This window comes from Mustela lutreola, chromosome 9 (genome assembly GCF_030435805.1).
Source record: "Mustela lutreola isolate mMusLut2 chromosome 9, mMusLut2.pri, whole genome shotgun sequence".
Classification (NCBI taxonomy): Eukaryota; Metazoa; Chordata; class Mammalia; order Carnivora; family Mustelidae; genus Mustela; species Mustela lutreola.
Window position 1 is genome coordinate 16428175 of NC_081298.1, and position 21646 is coordinate 16449820.

General features: G+C 46.2%; 1 long non-coding RNA gene across 1 annotated transcript in view; it reads left to right on the forward strand.

The window, feature by feature from the left end:
* The window catches only part of LOC131807606 (uncharacterized), a 138058-nt gene extending 121631 nt beyond the window's left edge, over positions 1–16427 (forward strand). Inside the window, exons 4-5 of the long non-coding RNA XR_009344553.1 lie at positions 13891–14077; positions 16009–16427. This is a non-coding gene — a long non-coding RNA (uncharacterized LOC131807606). The remainder of the gene's footprint in view (positions 1–13890; positions 14078–16008) is intronic.
* The last annotated feature ends 5219 nt before the right edge of the window (positions 16428–21646 follow it).

Consider the following 21646-nt stretch of genomic DNA (forward strand, 5'->3'; position numbering starts at 1 on the left):
CAGAGAAACAGGCAGAGAGAGGAGGAAGCAGGCTCCCTGCCGAGCAGAGAGCCCGATGCGGGACTCGATCCCAGGACCCTGAGATCATGACCTGAGCCGAAGGCAGCGGCTTAACCCACTGAGCCACCCAGGCGCCCTGGAGCCTGTTTTGACCCCGTGGCTGTAATGAGAGGTTCAGGCAGTTCGAGATACTAGGAAAAAAAATCTGTATTATTTCCACAACATTTAATGCAATTCCTCCTTTCATTATAGTCCTGGCCAAGTCCTTACAAACATTCCCCTTTCCAAACTGAGATTGGTTTTCCTTATTCATTGGCTGCCAGCAGCTTAGGTAGGTTTCTTCCATCTGCTCCGTTTGGCTTTTCCATTCGCCTTTCTTTACCCCTCTTTTCCCCTCAGGGATCACAGAGTGAAGGTGTTGTCTCAGGCTGCTGTTGGCCTGAATAGGGGGAGGGAAGTCTGCTGGTTGCTAAGCCATCTTGGGTTGGCCTATCTGGGAGATTTCACTTACAGTCTGGAAGTAACGACACAGAACAGTCCCTTAATTGATTAATCCTTTCCTTAACTTATGCTAAGAATGCATAAGTGCCAGACCCTGTTCTAGGTGCCACACACACAGCACACAAATGGGGGTTGTTGTCCTAACCCGACAATCTAGCTGGGCCTCTTATCTTTCCTTATCAATGGGGCACCCAACACATACACATTCTTCTGATCTTCAGCCTCCTGAGTGACCCAGTGGCCTTTGTCTCAGGTCCAAGGAAAGTAAAGGAAATTCCTAGAAACACACCTCATGCCTGTTAGCATGGCTACTATAAAAAAGATAAGAAACAAGAAGTGTTGATAAGGATGCGTAAAGAAGGGAACCCTTGTGTGTATACTCTTGGTGGGAATGAAAATTGATGCAGACACCATGAAAAACAGGGAGGTTCCTCAAAAAAAATTTTTTTTTGTAAATATAAGTAGAACCAGCATATGATCCAGTAATCCCACCTCTGGGTATATATCCAAAGGAATTGAAATCAAGATCTCGAAGAGGTAACTTCACTCCCAGATTTATTGTATTATTATTCACAGTAGCCAAGATATGAAAACAGGCTAATATCTGCCAGAGGCTGAATGGATAAAGAAGCTGTGAGATCTCTTTTCTCTCTCTCTCTCTCCATTTGTATATACCAATAGTGTGTGTGTATGTATGCATACATATGTATATAGATATATATATATTTATGTTTTCAGCCTTAAAAAGGAAGGAGATCATCACAAAAACTGAAATCTTTCCATTTGCAGCAACATGGAGAGAACTAGAGGGTATTATGCTGAATGAAATAAGTCAATCAGAAAAAGACAATTATCATATGATCTCACTGATACAAGGAATTTGAGAAACAAGACAGAGGATCATGGGGAAGGGAGGGAGAAATGAAACAAGATGAAACCAGAGAGGGAGACAAACCATAAGAGACTCTTACTCTCAGGAAACAAACTGAGGCTTGCTGGAGGGGAGGGTGGTGGGAGGGATAGGGTGACTGGGTGGTGGACATTGGGGAGGGTATGTGTTATGGTGAGTACTATGAATTGTGTAAGACTGATGAATCACAGGGGCACCTGGGTGGCTCAGTGGGTTAAGCCGCTCGCTGCCTTTGGCTCAGGTCATGATCTCAGGGTCCTGGGATCGAGTCCCGCATCGGGCTCTCTGCTCAGCAGGGAGCCTGCTTCCTTCTCTCTCTCTCTGCCTGCCTCTCAGTGTACTTGTAATTTCTCTCTGTCAAATAAATAAATAAAATCTTTAAAAAAAAAAAAAGACTGATGAATCACAGACCTGTACCCCTGAAACAAATAATACGTTATATGTTTTTTTTTTTTAAAGATTTTATTTATTTATTTGACAGAGAGAGATCACAAGTAGACAGAGAGGCAGGCAGAGAGAGAGAGAGGGAAGCAGGCTCCCCGCTGAGCAGAGAGCCCGATGTGGGACTCGATCCCAGGACCCTGGGATCATGACCTGAGCCGAAGGCAGCGGCTTAACCCACTGAGCCACCCAGGTGCCCCAATAATACGTTATATGTTAATTAAAAAAAGATTTAAGATTTTTTTTTAAAGGAAGGAAATCCTGCCATTTTTGACAACATGGATGAACCTGGAGGATATTATGCTAAGTGAAATACACAAGACAGAGAAAGAAATATTGTATGATCTCATTTATATGTGGAATATAAAATAGCCAAATTCTTAGAAGTAAAAAATAGAATGCTAGTTGCCAAGGGTGGGGAAAGGAGGAAATGGGGAGATGTTGGTCAAAGGATACAAAGTTTCAGTCATGCCCAGTTCTGGAGATCTAATGTGCAGTACTATGGCAACACTATATTGTGTACTTGAAATTTGTTAAGTAGGTCTTAAGTGGTCTCACCACACACCAAAGAGAAGAAAATGGTAACCCTCTGAAGTGATGTGTATGTAATTAGCTGAATGTGGGGTTGTTCCACAATGTATATGTGTATCGGCACATCAAGTTGTGCACCTTAAATATATACAGTTTTAATTTGTCAATTATACTTCAGTAAAGCTGTTTAAAAAAAGAACTAGCCCACTTTGGAAACTTTTAAATCTGGAGACATTTAAAGAAAGATTTTATTTAGGGGCGCCTGGGTGGCTCAGTGGGTTAAGCCGCTGCCTTCGGCTCAGGTCATGATCTCAGGGTCCTGGGATCGAGTCCCGCATCAGGCTCTCTGCTCAGCAGGGAGCCTGCTTCCCGCTCTCTCTGTGTGCCTGCCTCTCTGTCTACTTATGATTTCTCTCTGTCAAATAAATAAATAAAATCTTTAAAAAAAAAAAAAATAAAAAAAAAAAAAGAAAGATTTTATTTATTTATTTGAGAGAGAGCGAGAGCACAAGTGAGGGGAGAGGGACAGAGGGGGAGAGAGTAGAAGACTCCCTGCTGAGCACTCCCACCCCCACCCCCAGGCTTGGTGCCAAGACCCTGGGATCATGACCTGAGCTGAAGGCAGCTGCTTGACCGACCGAGCCACCCAGGCATCCCAAGGGGCATTTTGAGCACAAGCAAAGTGGGAACCACAGGAAGGGTTTAGTACCATTAGTCAAAGAAGCCCAAATGCTGGGGACTTATTTGATGTGGGAGAGGGGACAAGTTCTTCTGGAAGATCTGGCCCCTCGGAGAGTGAGCGCCCTTGATAGGTGGCAGTGAATTAGATCTGGGCAGGGCGTGCTGGTAGACAGAATTCCATGCACAGCCAGGAGAGGCTCTTGCCTGCAAACTGATGGTGAATACAGACAATGCTCCAATCCCTGTGGAAAATGACTGCACTCAGCTCCCTAAATTCTGTGTTTCTCCATATTTATATATGCTGTTACCCAGTGAATACCTGATTAAGGAATGCAGCTGCCAAATGAATACATTTGTTGCTCATCAAATGGCACCATAAAGCCAGCGATGATGGGGCTTATTAAAAACCTTCTTTCACTCAGTGAAAAATCCCCCACATGTCCCAGCCAGTCTCCATATCGCAGCTAATGAAATGGGTAACCAATACACAAAGAGATGTATTCAAGAGCAAATTAACTGCCTCAGGAATATGCATCATAAAGATTGCAGCCTGGAAAATAAATAGACAGTGTATTGGACAAATTGGCCTCGTGTTTAAGTGTTGATGGGTTGGAAATATTGGTTTAGCTTCTTGATAGAAGCAGGCAGTATGGGATCCTGGAAGGCAAACATTAGCAGTGAAAAATCAGGCTGGGGACCTTCTAATTAGCTAGAACTGGGAAAGGCATGAGGAGTGTGAAACATTTATTGAGCCATTCTTGAGAACCAGCCAGGCCCCGTGCTGGCCCTTTATGTGTGTTGCCAGTTAGTCCTTTTGTCGCCCAGAAAGGTAGGGGCCTGTATTGTTGGCCTCACCTACCTGTGACCATATAATGAGATTGCATAAAGAGATTTTGTTTTCGCTGTCTGTGCAAACTATTAGCACAAGCTTCTATCAGGTTCTTTAAAAAACACCCCCTTTAAATTGCCCCTGGGTATTCCTAGCTCCCTGAGCCTTTGCTCATGATTGGGAAAAAAAAAAAAAAAAAAGATTTCTCTTTGTTTCTTCTGCTCCAAATTCTGGTCCTGCTATCCCACTGCCTACTCTGCCTTGATTTCTCTCTGGGAAGCTTCCAGACCAAAGGGAAGCAGCAACCTGCAGGCTGAATGACCATTCCTGCTGTGACTCCTTCTCTAGGACTGGAGGTTGGGTCTTAACACTCTCATCCCAGTCTGTAGATGCAGGAACACACACACACACACACACACACAGGCTGAAGAGAAGGTGGTAGTTGGGGTTTCCAGTCATGTGGATTTGGGTCACATGATTAGGGACAGGTCCCCTGACTCCCTTGAATCCCTTTTGCTCCACAGGGGAGGTAGATGATACGGCCTTCCTCAAAGGCCAGTCTGGAGGAGCTGATGAAATAATGTGAATTTTATATCCAGAAGATTCTGGAGGTCTCATCTGCTGCGTGATTTTCACAGGCCTTTCTTCTTTCAAGAAGAGAAAGCTGAAGAGTGAGTTGAAGGGAAGTTCAGTGCAGCTGTGGGGCCTGTGTACAAGGGACTGCATGAGTTGATTTAATGTGCAGCGAGGCCACAAGGACACAACCTCAGTAGTTCCTGCAGCTGGGACTCACCAACTCTGCCCTTGGCTCAGGCAGTGTGTTCTTGATTCTCTTAATTATGTCATATTAATATGTTTAGTATTATTATATTTCATTCATTTAAGCCTGATTGTTATGGTTTTTATTTATTTACTTGAGAAAGGAGAGAGAACACAAGCAGGGGGAGTGACAGAGGGAGAGGGGGAAGAAGACTCCCCGCTGAGCAGGGAGCCCGATGCAGGCCTTGATTCCAGGTCCCCTGGGATCATGACGCGAGTTGAAGGCAGATGCCCAACCCACTGAGCCACCCAGGCGCCCCTATGATTATTTTAAAAGAAAAGCTAGTGAATTGTTTGGACATACCCTTGGTCCATTCCAGGCAAATCAGCAGTCAATTTCCATTTTAATTTAAATTTCCATTTAAATTTCTATTTCAGGTTAATAGACTCTGAAGGCCTGTAAGTCTGTCTGCCCCATTTGTTTACTGGTATGTCTTAGATTGTCCCCCACAAGTAGAAAAGGGTGTGCGTGCAAGTAGTTTTTCTGGGAGGAAGCCAGTGGGACAGGGAAGGGAATGGATAGGCTGCCTTACTGCCTTCCTGAGCTGGTTACTGCCATTGGCCGCTGGGAACTTCTGGTTGTCAGTTTAGAACATTCAGCATGGTTATCCCACCTGAGGGGTTAGAGAGGTGGGGTGTTTATCTGCTAATGTTGGCTACTTTGGCTAGTTGTTGGTTGAAAGCTGTTCCTGGGGACATTTATTCCCAGCACTTCTAGCTTGCACATAGGGAAGCCACCACCTTGTACAGGAATGGTGAATGCCAAGGGGATGTGTGTAAACACTGACGGTTATCTGCACAAACTTAACAAATCTGGGATCCACAGAACATCGTACATTTGCAGTGATGTGTTTCTGTATTTGCCTCAGACTTTGAGCTCTTTGAGGATAGAGCTGTCTCTTGTTTTCATCCTCACTATCCTGGCTCAGAACAAGGAGTCAGCAAACATCTGCTGACTGACCGACTGACCGATTGACTGACTGACTGAGGGAATAAGTGATTGAAGACTTGAAAACACAACAAGACAGAGATTACAGACTCAAATGCCTACAAGAGTGTGGAGTTCATGAGTCCAAGAGGCAAATATAGATCCTCCTTTTGAGGAGCTCACAGCTCAGAAGAAGCTGACCCTACTCCATGACAACATAAGGTGGGGGTCAGTAGCATTCCTTTACTTCCTGGGTATGGAGATTGACTACATTTCCCAGGCTCCCTTGAAATTAGACCAGATCATATGACTGAGTTCTGACCAATGGATTGTTGGCAGAAGTTATTTAGGACCAGTTCCCAGCATGCTTCATAAAAATTTCCTGTGCAATTTTCAACATTCTCTCTCTTTTACTATCCACTGGATAAATGGGGAGAACTCTCAGCACTGAGGAGAGAGTGGAGCCACAAGAGGGAAGGATCCTGGGTCTCTGAATGACTACTCAGAGGAGAAATTTCCACAACTCCCAAATGACTTGTCTTGTATCCTGATGTCACCAACACTGGGGTTGTTTCTTACATCAATTCCCTGGTCTGACTGAAACAGTACCTTGAGGGGAAGTGTTGGCAGAATGTCTTGGGAACTCCTCAGCCTTCTGAGAGAATGGCTCTCTGCTGGGTGCAGGGCCAGATTCCTACTCAGAGCTCATTAAGGACGCTGTAGGCTCTCTACCAAGGGCATGAGAAGTATAGAGCTGGGGAATTGGCCAGATCTGCTTCCACATATGCTAAATTAAACCCAGTCAAATGGATTTTGTGATGCTCCTTGAGGAGGACAGAAAAAACTTCAGGCAGCAATACTTGTCCCAAATTGTCAGTCAGAGTTGCATTTTCCATTCTCTAGAGATTTTCAATATGATATATCTCAACAGTGTAGGGTCGATTCTATTCCTTCTGGGGTAACTAAAGACCACGAGGTACTTAAAGCAAATCGTTCTACTTCTGAGAGTGGCTTTTCTTGCTCACTGTGTGAACAGTTGACAGTGGCACTGAACTTCACAAGGTAGGCAAAGATCACTGAGTTCGCAGCTCCGCCATCAACTTCTCTCCTGCCCTGGGAGACCTGGGACAGAGAGTGTCTATTCTCTTGGTGCGTGTCTGCTGCTGAAGGAAAGGGGAAGTGGGTCAGTCCCCCATCATTCGAGGCATATGTGTCCAACCTCTTAGCTGGATGTTTACATCATCTAGAAGTAGGGAAACCTAGAGGACAATTCAGAGAATATGGTCCTGCTTTCCCCAAGGATCGTATGATAAGATTCAGAATCCGAGTGAGGCTCACTGTCATAAAATGAAGGCTCTCCGAGCCCCACACATGAGAACAGGCATGGGCATCAAGGCATTTCCTGAGAGTGGGAAGCTGACTCACTCTAAGGTTGCGATGGACCCCTATAATGTTACAGTTTCTCTGTATTTCTGTTAAAGATTTAAATTCTATAGAGGAAATCCAGTTATAGAAAGCATGAGACAGCACAGAGCATTCCCAGAGACATTTAGTCTCATAGGGACCCCGAAAATTTCTTAAGGAGTTGCACAGTTTTTGCTGATGCTACTGCTGGACAAGAGAAGGTAGTTTTTGCCATTTTCATGACTTTTGTTAGAGTCTCCCGGGGGTGCTCCTAAACCCTCTGATTATTCTGGACACTCTGGCAACAAACCAGCAAAGCACAGCTGTAGTGCCCTTCTGAGCGATGGCTGTGAGCCCGGGAGACTCAGAGGTGATGTTTCTAGACATAGCGTCACTCAGCTGGTCCAGGCCTTCATGTTGTCTGGGGTCTATTCCTGGGTGGGAATTGGCTTAGTCCTGCTTGCTTCTTCCCCCAGCAGGCAAATGGTCCATCCTTTAGGGCCTTGCAGATTGTGGCAGCTCCTTGGCGAGGCACCTCAGTGTCTCTTAAAATTAAGGAATCCCTAAAAAAAAAAAAAAAAAAAGGAATCCCTAAAAATAATAAAAAGTAAAAATAAAAATGAAGTAATCCCAAGGCAGTATTTGAGCCTAGATGTGAAAGTGGTCTGGTCAGTGATGGCTCCTGCCCATGGTGGGAAAGGGAGGATTTGCAGGGATGTGGGTGACCAGGATTCTGAGAGGAAGCCCCCATCTGGAAACTCTGAATAATTAGGGATAATAATTTCAGAAGAGCAGCCAAAACCAAATTCTGAACAGAGAGGCACTGGATTAGTTTGCTGAATGCATCAAAAACAATGTTTCAAGATCTTAATTTTTCACCAAGGCCTTCTCACACTTCACTGATTGGTTATCTGGGCTGGGCCATCAGGAGGCACTCACCTCTCTGTGAACAGATTAATTTCTGCATGTGGGTTAAGGTGGAGCTTTCAGAACAGAGAAAATAAAATCAGAGTATAGATCACCATGGGAGGGAGAAGAAGGTTTTAAAAGGAGGTGTTTTGCTCCCTCTTTAAATGCTTGTTAGTGTGACATCGAGAGGCTATTTAACTCTTAAGGCATTTATAAAGTATTTTCAGTGTGTAAGGCATTGGAGGGATGGATGAAAACACAAGTAAGTTATGAGTCTCCCTTTCAAAGGAGTTATAAACTAGGGAGAGTAATAATGGGTAGTATTCATAGGACGCTGTACAGTTTGCAAGGCTTTTGGGGGTGAATATTGTGATGGCATTGGCTACACATGATATTCAACATTTGATGTTTTTCCCGAGTGCATCATGAAATTAAAGCTTGTCAGAGAAGAGACTAAATTGGAACTTGGATCCTTAGTCTGAATCTCTTGACTAGCCAAAGAGACAGACATGCATGGTCAGGTGATGTGAGGGATCGTATGAGTCTTAGAGGAGAGGAAGGAGTCTCAAAGATGCAGGAATGTTTAAAGATAGGGGAGGTGTATTGGTTTGCTTGGGATCCTTAAGCAATGCCAAAATCATGGTTAAACTGCTATACATGGGAAAATGAGAAAGATTATTTTTTTAGATCTTTTGAGGAGGGAAAGAGCAAGCAGGAGGAGGAGGAGGAGGCCAAGGAGGGGAGGTGTAGGAGAGAGAAGCCTTCAAGATGGCTTCCATTTGGTCCATTAGGTATGATAGGGTAACTGTAGTGACCTTTAAAATCAGCTATGCCTAAATGGAGTTTCAGTTGTTTGCTGTTTTGTAGTATGTGCCTTCTGGCCATGGCCTTCCAAAATCTTTGGCAAACTGTTTCATATTCTTGCGTTTATCAGTGGGATCTTGGAAATCGAGAATGGGATTGGTTTTACCTGTGGATCGACTTGGTGTAGAACAAAGATGGTGTGTACTGAAGCAGGAATGCAGAGGCTGAAGTGAGCATCCATGCATTCATTCACCCATCTTATCTATCCATCCATCCATCATCCATCACCCTTCCATCCATAATCATACATCACCCATCATCCGTCCATCTATCCATCCCTCATCCATATATCATCCATCATCCGTCCGTCAGTCTGTTCATCCATCCATCCACCCATCCACTAACTTGTTTATTCAACAAATATTCATTGAGCATCTACCATGTACTTGGCTTTGCTCTAGGTACTGGACGTACTGTAATAAACCACACAAACAGATACCTGCCTCCCAGGTGTATCCAATCATGAAAGGCCATAGTAAAGTAACTGAATAGATTACCAAGATAATTTCAGACTATGATAAACACTATGAAGACCACAAGACAGAGTGATGTTATAGAACAGTGGCTCTCGAAATATTGCTCCTAGACTAATAGCATTAACACACCCTGAAAACTTGGGAGAACTAGAAATTCTCAGGACGCTCTCAAACCCATTGAATTAGCAGCTCTGGGGACTGGGGCACAGCAATGTGTATTTCAAGCCCTCCAGGTGAATTTGATGCATGCTCAAGTTTGGGATCCACTGGTATAGAAAGTGACTGTGGTTGTCTGAGGTAGGGTAGTCAAGGAAGGCTTCTCAGAAAAGGTGACATTTGAGTTGAGATCCCAGCAACAAGATTGTTAGCCATATAAGCTTAGAGATGTGTGTTCCAGGCAGAGAGAATAACAACCAAAAAAGCCCTGAAATAGGAACAAGGCTGGGCATCTCAAGGGACTGGGGGGGGAGGGGAACACCAGTATGGTTGGAGTTTGGTGTAGAGTCTGCAAATTAATGATGACAGATAGTGCTAGGAACTTTCTGGTTGCTCTTCAGATAGTCATTCTCTTTTTTATAGAAATGTGGTCTTTTCACATTTGCATTTGAGGATACATGTTGGGATCCTTTTCTGAAGTAAAGAAATTAATTTAAATCTTACTAGTAATACATATATAAAACTTCCTTGTAAATGGATTTCTTGGCTTCTTATGAAGCTGCAGGTTGTCTTGGGAAGATCACGGTGGGGTTTGGGATCTAATTCTCTCACACTCTGTTCACTGCTCCTCTCTGAGTCTCATTCTCCCATCTCAGGTCAGACGGGAGAGCTGGTCTGTCTCCTGAGTCAGAAGAAGACTGCTGACGTCTCCTTGAGGGGCAGTCTGGTTCTTCTGCAGCTCCCTAGCCTCCTTTCCTCTTCCTGGTTTGACCTTGGGCGTATGTGCCCAGGGCAGGGCAGGAGGAAAGAGGCCAACGGGTTCCCTTGGAATTACCATCTATGTCAAATGATGTTTTAGAAATCCGCTGTGAATATACAGTAGTGCTGGGAGCTGAAGTCCGTGCTCTTCATGGCAGTTTCCTTTATACCTGTTGCTCTGCTGCTGAATCCAACAGTTTTACTTCTTGCAAACAGACATCTTTTGAAAAGAATAGTAAACAGAGCTGCGAAATCAGGAGCAGGGCATTTGGACTTGACTCTGGAAGACTGGGGAAAGTGGGAGGGAACAGACCTGGACCTTCTCCAGGGAGGCTGTGAAGTGCAATGGGAAGACGCCGGGGTGAAACTCTTAACTTAGGTGCATTGCCAGGTCTCTCTGAGCCTCTGTTTCCCCATCTGCAAAATGGGAATGATGCCTTTTATACTGCATTAAGTAAGATGACATTGCCAAGTGTCTGGCACACAGTAGGTGCTCAATAAATGTCTGTGCTTATCTTCCAACCATCCCCCGGGAGTAGGGAAATGTCCCTCCTCCCTACAGGCAAGCCCCTCTTGGCCTCCAAATCTCTGGGTTTGTTTGCTTGTGTAGTAATTAGGCACAGCAGCTGGGAGTATCCAAACCTGCAGTGTTATCTTTTCCCTGAGCTGCTTCAGCTGATAGAGGGTTTGGTGGTAGATGACAGCTTGTTTATCCAGGGAGGCTGCAAAATATTCTGTTGCGCGAACACACAGCAAAGCTCATTTGTCTTGTCTTTTGTCTCCACAGCTACATAGTTCAGGAGGGACACTCTCCTCCTGTTTTACCAACGGCTCCCTCTTCTGAGCATGTTCACAGACCTTCCAGCCACCCTGGGCCCTCCCTTTCACCATGTGGCCTCCATGAAGGTATCTACCATGATGGCTCCATGAGCATTCCCAACTTGGACTTGAGCTTTACACTGGACACCATCACCTGGATGTCCACAGGCCTGACCGTGCCCTTCCCACCACCTCCCTTCCCATACTTGCTCCTCTTTCTTTGGATCTCAGCCTTCTCCACATCTCAGCACTGCCACCTACACCCCGAGCCTGAAGCCTGGGAGTCCAGGTTGGGTATCTTGTTCTTTCTTGCCGCCACATCCGTACGCCCATCGGGTCCTGCCCAGATTCTCTCTCAAATCTCTCTCCTGACTGTCCTTGCACTCAGCCCCAGCTACCCCTCTGTGGAGGGCTCCCCTCCTTCTGCATGGCTACAGGCAGGGGTCTGGTTCTGGAGCACACATGGGACTGGATCAGCCTCCACTCCCAGGCCTGCAGTCCAGAGCGCAGGTGGAAGGAGGGATCTGTGATCATCCCCAGAGGCTGTGGGTAGGGGGCCAGAAAATGAGCTCAGGATTTCCAGAAAAGCAAATAAACCAAACCCAGCATTCTGGCCTTCAATTCTGGTGCCAGCACATATTAGCCGTTTGATTTCAGACAGTGTTTAAAATCTCTTTGGAGCCCAGCTTCTTTATTTCTGAAAAGGGGCCAATCATTCCTACCTCAAAAAGTTGCTATGAAGTTCAGATGGAACTGTGGATGTGGTAGATGGAACAGGTCTGTCGGGTATCAGGCTCTTCTCCCTGTCCTTCACTTTGAACAGTACTTTGTAGTTCTCAGAACCCTTTCTTAGATCATTGGTTCATTCATTCATTCAGTCGTTCATCCCATGCATTGATTATGTACCTGCTATGATCTGGGACTGTGCTAGGTGCTGGGGTGTAATGGAGACAAGGCAGGCTTAGGCCCACCTTCCCTGGAGTTTACATTTTTGGTAGGGGAGGTAGGTTTGTTACCCAAACCGATAACAAACAAGTAATATAATATCAGGCAGTGTAAAGGGCATGATGAAAAATCAAGCAAGGTAAGAAAGAAGTGACCGGGACTGGAAAGTCTAGGAGCTGAGATCTGTTGGAAAGAGTCAGTAAACAGCCAAAGAATAATTAAAATAATTTACTGACAGTGGGAAGTGCTGTGAGGAAGTGAGCATGGTTATGTGATGCCACAGGCAGGTTGACAGAATTAAATACCAGAAGTGGATAGGAAGTTACTTGTAAGATGGTAAGTGCCATTCAATGACCCATTCTTTCCCCCAGCAGCTCTCTTTCCTGTACCTTTAATTTCCTCCTCCCGTGGGTCCTTCCCACCAGCATATACACACATAAGTCCCCTTGTGCTTAGAACACGCCTCTCTGCCTTAAATTCCGCGCCTTCCCCCAGCTATGATCCTACCTCATCCCCTCCAGAGAAAACCTTTCTAAAGAGTTGTCTAGGGCGCCTGGGTGGCTCAGTGGGTTAAGCCGCTGCTTTCGGCTCAGGTCATGATCTCAGGGTCCTGGGATCGAGCCCCACGTCGGGCTCTCTGCTCAGCAGGGAGCCTGCTTCCCTTCCTCTCTCTCTGCCTGCCTCTCTGCCTACTTGTGATCTCTCGCTGTCAAATACATAAAAAAAAAAAAAAATCTAAAAAAAAAAATAATAAAATAAAAAAAAAAATAAAGAGTTGTCTACACTTCCAATCTCCACGTCCACTTACTCAATCCTTCTACTGTATCGGTTTGGCTTCTGTCCCTAGAAGGGCTCCAGAAATCACTTTCTCCGAAGAGTCACTAATTGCCTCTGTGGTCACTGTATCCTTTGAGTTCTCACATCCTGCCTCTTGTCCATATTCAATTTCATTCTCTCTCTAGCTTCCAAGACATACATCGCCTCTTCAAGTTTGTTTTCCCTACATCCTCTTCTGCCTTCTCAGGGTTCTTTGCTGACTTCTCTCCCTCTGCTGGTTCCTTAAATGTTGGGGTATCCCAACACTCTACCCAGGTCCCCTTCTCTTCTCTCCCTATATGTTATCTCTGGGTAAGGGCTCACATCTCCCAAATTCCTGTCTTCAGCCCAGGTTGCTCACCTGAACTCCTGGCCTATGTCCTTCATTCATTCTTAGATGCTTCCACTTAGAAGTCCCATGAGCATCTTGAACTCAACAATTCTAGATTGGAATTCACTATCATTTTCCTGCACTAACCCTGCTCTTCCAGTCTTCCCATGTCAGTGGGTTTCACTACTATCCCTCCTTCACACAGGCCAGAGCCTTGGAATTCACCTGTTTCCCTTGAGCCCTCCCTCACCCCCATATCTGCTTGCCATCAAGTCTTGTGGATTTTGCCCACTGAATACTCTTCAAGTGTCCCTCTGCCACCACTTCCTCTGCCCCCTCCCTAGCCCAGACCTCCAGCATCTCTTGTCCGGACCACTGCAGGGTCTCCTCCCTGTCTCCACCTTTGTCCCCTCTGATCCCTCCTTCACACAGCAAGCACCCAGAGCTAGGACTCTAACATGCAGCCCTGTGGTGCTCGCTCTCCTCTCTAAAACCCTGCAGGCTCCTCGTTGCTTGTAGGATAAAAACCAGACCCTCTTCCATTGTACCCAGGCCCTGTGGGCTTAGTCGCTATCTCTCTTTCTGCCTTCATCCCTGGTCTGTCTTCTCTATACTGTGTCCAGTCACACTAAGCTCAGTCCGGGTCCTTAGACCTGCCAAGCTCACTGTCTTGCCTAGGACCTTTCCAGTGCTCTTCCTTCCCAGTCTCTCCCCATCTGGCTGAACTGAGGGGCCATGGTAGACAAGCCACTCCAACTCCTCCTCTTGCAGGGGAGTGTCCTGAAGCCCAGAGAGGAAGACGGATTCACGCAAGGCCACCCAGCAAGTCTGGTTACTTCATCCCAAGCAGAACATCTCCCCTCTTAGCCATGATCAGAAAGAGACTTGGCATCAGCATGGACCCTTCCATAAAGATTCTGGCTCTTTCTGCTGCTGAAATCGGAAAGATGAATGAGTGGTAAGTTTTTCTGGGAAAGGGTTGGAAATAATGCAGGATCTCTTTGCCTTTGCCTTGGACTTCTGAGGCTGAGGTCCTGGTGTCACATTGGCTTTTTCTGCTACCATTCCAGACCCATTATAGTGCTGCCTCAGCTTTTCCCCACGTTGCCTCTGATACAGATTGTCACCTGCAGACACCCCTGTCTGCTTTCTCTCACTGGAGGTAGCTTGAATTTCTCGGTGGCTGTTGGCACAGCTTGACTGGGAGTAGGTCTGGCTAATATTTGAGACTGAGAGTGAGTACACAGATAAGATGTCAAATCCTTGAATGCTGGCTGAGCTGAGATGGGGTTGATGCCAGGCCAGGGTCAGTCAGTGAGCCCTTGGCCACAGACTGGGCTATTAATCAGGTCATAGACTCAGCCCTGACCCTGGCAACAGACTGAACCCTGATCTTGGCTGCAGACTGGATCCTGATCCTGGACCCAGACACAGCTCTGACCCTGATTGCAGACTTAGCTTTGATTCTGGTAATGGACTGAGCACTGATCCTCATCTAAGACCGAGCCCTGACTCTAGTCCTACACTGAGCCTTGATTCTGGTCCCAGACTGAGCCTGAAACTATTTCTAGACTGAGCCCTGATCCTGGTCTCAGGCTGTGCCATGACCATGGACTAAGCCCTACCTGCCTCAGACTAGACCTGCAGCTGGGGGTTCATGGTGAGAGTGAAGCCAACTCAGGGCAAACATGACCCTTTAGAGGAAGGGCAGGAATGTTTTTTTTCCTGGGAAAAACAGAACAGGCTCAGGCTCTGGTGTTGTTACACTCATGGATTTGAAGGGTCACAAGCCACAAAGGAGCCAGACACAAAGTACTGCTGCAAAATCACATCTGGCAGAGCTTCCCACCCAGTTTAGTTCCCAAATAATGGAGAGGTTATTCCTGCAGATATCCATCAGGCTGAGACTGAGAGCATTTCAATGAGAAGGTGCTTTAATGACTCTTCAAGGATTTGGGGCCTAATGAAGCACACATCAGAGGACGACTTAATCTTTCCCTCATAAAACCCTCACAATAAGATCAACTTCAGAATCCAAATTCATCCTGACATAAAAATGTGAGATCGAGACAGTCCCGGATCACTGATAATTGTCTGGGGCTAATTGCTGTGGTCTTGGGGGAGTGCTGGAGCCTTGGGAGAAGCCCAGGGAGTATGGGTGTGGTAGAGGGCATCCGGGGGCGTGCTGGGCTGTCTCCTTCGAGGCTCCTGGAAGGAGGACAGTGATACTGGAAGATAAGAGAGAATAGGTAAGTGTGGCGCAGTGGAAGGTCCTCCTTCCTGTGGTTTTATAAACTGGACCCTTTCTCCCCAAATCCCTCTCCAAGTGAGATAGTGGTCAGCAGATGTCCCACAACCACCTGACCATCCGGGAGCCATGAAAGAGTCAGGAAACCCCTGCTTCCAGGCCATAAATGTAACAGATAGAGCTTATGAGAGCTGCTAGGGAGAAAACCAAAAGGAGGCTGGATGGAATAATCAAGGTATGTGCGGAATGGGTCGTCATCCTCAGAACTGGCTCTCCAGCTGGCTGAGGGTAGAAGGAGGGCACTCTGAGCACAGGCTCCTCTTCTCCCTTCGCATACCTTGCTCCTAGCTGCGGTCTCCCACATCATGAGGCCCAACCCACCATGGAAGCAGCATCACTTTCTTCTCTCGAATGCGGAGTTTTGCCCATGTCTTCGGTTGCAGCGATTTTCTTTCAGAAGTGGACTTTGACTTGAATAAATAGAGCCTGCCCATTGATTCCAAAACATTTTGTAATATAGAAATATATTCTGTAATAGTTAGGTGGTAAAAGAAAAAAAACTAGAAGTTCTGACAAGCAAACTCAACCAAGGCCTGGTCAGTGCATAATATAATCATTTATACTAAATTTATGTCCCTTAGGTACCATGGAGCCAGAAAAATATGAGATAAAGTGATGGCACCATCCTCTCATTTTCTCTTTCTACTAGAAGAAGACCTCATTCTAGGAGTGCGTGGGTGGCTTAGTCAGTTAAGTGTCTGCCTTTGGCTCAGGTCATGATCCCAGGGTCCTGGGATCAAGCCCAGTGTTGGGCTCCCTACTCTGTGGGGAGTCTGCTCTCCCTCTCTGTCTGCCCCTCCCCCAGCTCCTGCTCGCTCGCTCTCAAATAAAATCTTAAAAAATTAAAAATAGCATTCTCAAGTAAGACACAGGTGCATTAATGGAAAAAATTAACAGATTTTACTATACAATTTTTTAAAAAACTTGAAGCCTTCTATATGGTGAAACACAGAGTCCAATTTAAAACAAAGAATAGGAGGGAATACTTGTAGCATATTCAACCAAGCTCTGCTATACCAAACATGTGAAGAATTTCTGCAGATCCGTAATGAAAACACAGAGATACCACAGAAAATCAGGCCAAGGGTATGGCCGGGTAACTTCTAAGAACAACTCTAGTGGCGGCCGTGGAGGTGGGGTTGGTCAGTCTCCCCTTCAGGAGAACTTCCGATGGGGGAGAAAAGGCTGATTGACAGCCGTAAGCTAGAGCATCTTTGGATCCACCATGGCAGTCATGCTGGGTCATGCTTTCCCGAGGCTGTTTCCAGCCAGTGACAGAACACAGTGGGGTCCTTGACCCAGGCCACCTTGGAAACTCGCCACTGGTCTGCTTGAGGCTTTCTCGGAGCAGCGTTGTGATCTGAGAGTCATCCCTCACGATCCTCCTTCCCCCTCTCTTTTCACAAGTGGGACACCTGTCTGTGGCTCCGAAGGCTCTCCTGTCTCCCCCGGCTCCCCGCCTCCCTCTGTCCTACATGGCGTTTCCCCCAGCAAGGCTCTTCCTCGTTCCTCCTGTCCTGCCACCTGCTTCTCAGAGGACCCGACGTGCACAACGACAGACCCACATGTAAAGAATTATTGAATCATTATATTGTTGCCTGAACCTAATAGAACACTGTATGCTAATTATACTAGAATTAAAACAAAAATCAATTCAGCCTTATAATTAAAGGAGCACAAATTGTGATGTGATGCTATTTGGCCCATATCAAACTGAGGAAGGTTTTTTTTATTTTTATTTATTTTTTTTATTAAATGTTTCTTTTTTTTTTTTTTTAAAGATTTTATTTATTTATTTGACAGACAGAGATCACAAGTAGGCAGAGAGGCAGGCAGAGAGAGAGAGAGGAGGAAGCAGACTCCCCGCTGAGCAGAGAGCCCGATGCGGGACTCGATCCCAGGACCCTGAGACCATGACCTGAGCCGAAGGCAGAGGCTTAACCCTCTGAGCCACCCAGGCGCCCAAGGTTTTTATTTTTATTATTTTTAAAAGATTTATTTGTTTTGGAGAGAGAGCGAGAGCACCAGCGTGAGTGGGGGCCGGGGGGCAGAGCGAGAGGGAGAGAAAATCCTCAGGCAGACTCCCTTCTGAGCACAGAGCCCCATGTGGGGCTCAGCCCCAGAACCCCAAGATGATGACCTGAGCCAAAATCAAGAGCTGGGTGCCCCTATTTTTTATGCTTTTTAAAGTAATTTTTACACCCAGCATGGGGCTCAGACTCCTGACCCTGCTCTCAGGAGTTACGTGTTCTATCAACTGAGCCAGCCAGGCGCCTTTGACAAATATTCTTAAGAGCTCATGAATTCCTTATTTAGTGAGGGGAGAACCAAATGAACCTTCCTCTCATACTGTGCTTGTGCCGGAGTATGAAGTAGATTCACTGTTCAGCATTTCACTTCTAGGGATCGCCGCTGTAGGACACAGGCATATCTATATACAAAAAATGTAGATGCACGTGGTGGCATCATTGACATTAGTCAGAAACTGGAAAATAACCGAAATGCCCATTAATTAGGAACACTTACATCGGTTATGCGGCACCCACACATTATAACTTCCATCTTTTTGAAAGAAAGCGGACAAGTATATGACAGGAAAGAAAAGATGCGTGTGATGCCAAGTTCAGTAGAGAAAAAGCAGAACCGAAGATTATATTGTGTAATGCCCTTTGACTAGGCAAACCCTCCATTAAATGAGTTTGTATACATACAGATGGGGGGATCGGTGCAAACATCTGGAAAAGTAGACACCAAATTGCTAAGGTCGTTTGTCTTTGGGGAGGAGGCTGGGATTGGGTTTAGCTATTAAAGGGGCCTTGCTTTTTGCTCCATTTCCTTCTTTATCATCTACATGTTTCAGAGTGAGCATGGATTATTATTTTTTAATTGAAGTAAGCAATGCGTAAGAAGAAAAAGAAGACCCCAGAGTGTAACTGCCAAAATGAGGATTGACCCTTTTCGGAGGCTGTGTCCACGCTCTGATCGTCTGTTCCCAGTGTTTGGACTCTCCTGGGAATGGCCTTTAGTGGCTGTTAACAGGGTCAAAATTTGTTCTCCTTCCTGTCTCTATCCTTTAAGGTTACTTTACAGACCTGTTAGCAGGAAGTGGCCTGGCTCCTCTGGGTCCTTGCCTAATGAACCACACCTGACTCTAAATGTCTTCTTACTCTTTCCAAAAACCCATGCCGCCCTCACCCCTCAATCCCCTGACCTGAAGGCCAAATGTGCTATTGCTAAAGAGACTGTAAGGACACACCCAGGCTCTCTGGCCTTAGTTCCCCTTCACCTGTAGGAAAACCTTGGACTAAATGGCCTCAGGGTCAGGCTAATGTTTTAGGGTTTAAGGGGGCTGGCACAGAGTTGCCATCCTTGGCACAGTCTGGACAGCGGAGCTGTCAGAGAAGCCCAGCCACCGTCCTCGGTCTGACCTTCCTCCAGCTCTTCCAGCCTCGCCTCACAGCCCCCATCACCCAGTGTTAGCCTCTTGTCTGGGTGAATGTGTCGCTGTGTCTGTGCCCTCCATCTCTTCCAGTTGCCCAAGTTGCCCACACTTCTAAGGTCCCATACTCATTCTCTTATGATCTCCTCTGATCAACTCATTTGGATCCCCACTGCATTTTTTCTCTAGGTTGTATGGTCTTCAGAAGCCACAATAACCACTTTTCCTGGCTTCCAGTGTGATCCAGTCCTTCACATACACTGGGGAAAAAGACCCTGAACCAATAGTTATAGACTCACAAACCGTGAGACCAACCCAAAATATTAGGGCCTCTAACGTGATACATCCTTGAATATTTCCCTTACTCTGGACCCTCTGACAAAGACAGTTTTGTCCTTGGCTCCTGCTGTTGCAATCTGTGAAGATACTTTTGTGAATGTGATAAGCATGTGAGAAAGTTGCTGTTTTCACGTCATGCATCAACTAATGCAGACCCAGTGAGCTAGGTGATTTTGCAGTCGTTTTCCTTGAAATAATTGCTGTGTTTTGTATTTGGTGAGCCAATCCTTCTGAAGCCTGACTCTCTTGTGCTCTCTGCAAGAAAAAAATTTTTTTTTTCCTTTTCTAAATACTTCCGTTTCTGAGTCTTCCTTTGACAGATGGGATAACTTAATACATTAATTCGTGTTGTGTTCTTGCATTCCCTATTCTAAGGTGAAGAGGCTTTTGTCTTTCCTGCTGAGGAAGGCTTGTGTTGTAGGATGAAAGAAGTTGCCCAAAGAAGGGCCTCTTCCCTGATTTTGTTATTGTGAAAAACCTAGGCTTACTGAGTACAGGGGGTTATGCCAAGTGGGGAGGGAGAGAAGCCTTTGGTGAGGATAAAATAGAACCAAGTGGACAGAACTAGACAGTGGGTGGGTAGGGAGAGAGACAGATAGGAAGAGAGAGGGAAAATCCCCAAAGAGCAGGAAAGACATGGTGTTTGGGATTCTGTAAGGAGAAGGGAATTCCTGGAGGTAACAGGATCAAGAGGGGATGACTATGAAGGCGTTTTAAGGAGGCTGAGTCCCTGGCATTGGGGGTCCCAGTCTGGGCAGTTTCTTGAGCCCAGCATGGCATGGAGGCAGCATTGCTATCGGTCAACAAGGAACTTCCAAGTTTCCTTGGGGTTCAAGGACTTGGACAATATCCCTAACAAAGGCAGCCAGTGTGGACCTATGACAACTGGACATCTCCAGAGTTGGCTCTATGTAAGATCTTTGACCTTCACAGGATCCAGGGGGACAAGAAGGGAACCCCAAGTATGAATTTCCTGCTAACTCTGTAAGCTGAGACTCGAGATCAGTTTAGAGAAAATAAAATTATTGACATTTGTTGCCTTTCTGAGCTTAACACCCACTACCACCTCTAGCGTTTAGCACCATCTGTCTTGTATGGTCCTCCAACCTGTTCCTTACTCTCCCCCCAGTTTTTGCCCTCCTCACACTCTGCCATCTTCAGGACACTGCTTTGTTTGTCTATCCTACTCCTGATAGCAGGACACACCTTCACATTCTAATTGTCTACCCTGGGGCCTTGTACCCAGTAGGTGCTCAAGAAATATGGATTGAAATGAATTAAGTTGCACTGAGTTGTATGTGACAATCCCCCATCCCCACCCCCGGCCCCGTCTTCCAGCCCTACTGCCTGCTTTGTGTCTGGTTCACATTTAACACATGTTTGCAGGACGGAGGAAGATGACTGGGGTGTTCCAAGGTGACCACTTTGGAGGACATAAGATGTACCTGAATGTGTAAGTTCGAGTGTGTTTGTTCAAAAGCATGTTAGTGACCTGGTTTAGTCACAGGAGACTGGCGAGCAAGGGGCCTGTGCATCTGTGAAACGAGTCATTTTATGCCAGCCCTTGCCTAGGAGCCCGTGCTGCTTGATCAATTAACCCCACGCCCTTGTCTTCCATCTGTGCTTGGATAGGGATGCGCAGCTCTGCTGTGAGCGCAGAAGGTAATATCCATCCTTCGAATGGGCTGCGTGTGCATGGTAATTGATGGGTTTCTGGGATCCAGAGAGAGGGAGAGAAAGAGTGGGAGAGGGATCTGAAATCAATTGCTTGCTGTCTGCACTGAGTGGTCAGCCCCACTCACTGCTTGGGAGGAGAGGGGCCATCAGCTGGGGCCTCTCACAAGGGACACCAGCCAGCCAGATGGATTGGGCCTGCCAAGGGCCATCGGGAGGGCTTGTCCTCTATCCTCAGCCTCTGCTCCCCACTCCTGGCAAAGAAATGAGTCCTGATTTGTGCCTAGAGCCACCCAGACACCTGTCGAATGGTTAAAAACAAGCTGTTTTAAAAGATGCTGTCTGGCTAGCATGAGTGTGCCAGCCTCCATGTGAGTTATTTTTTAAACTTGTTTTTAAACAAATGAGGGTTTTGGCTACCTGAGTCCATCGTCCGAGGGCACATCACTGGGCATCCTTAAGGGTAGTCTCTGTAATACCCCGCCTGGGCTCATACCCTGGCTCCTCCTCCACTTGTCAGCTGTGAGCTCTTGAGCTTACTCAGTCTCCCCAGGACTCAGTTTCTCCATCTGTAAACTGGGAATAATATTAATTCTTAACATATAGACCCTTGTAGATGGTTAACTGAGACTTTGCATGGGCTGATGATTGCTCAGTGCTGATTCCTCTGTTAGATCCAGTGGGGCTGTTGGCGTGTTGAGTAGATGATTCTGGAAATGTTTGGTCTCTGATTATTTAGTGTCTGTCTCCTTCCCTCGACTAACAGC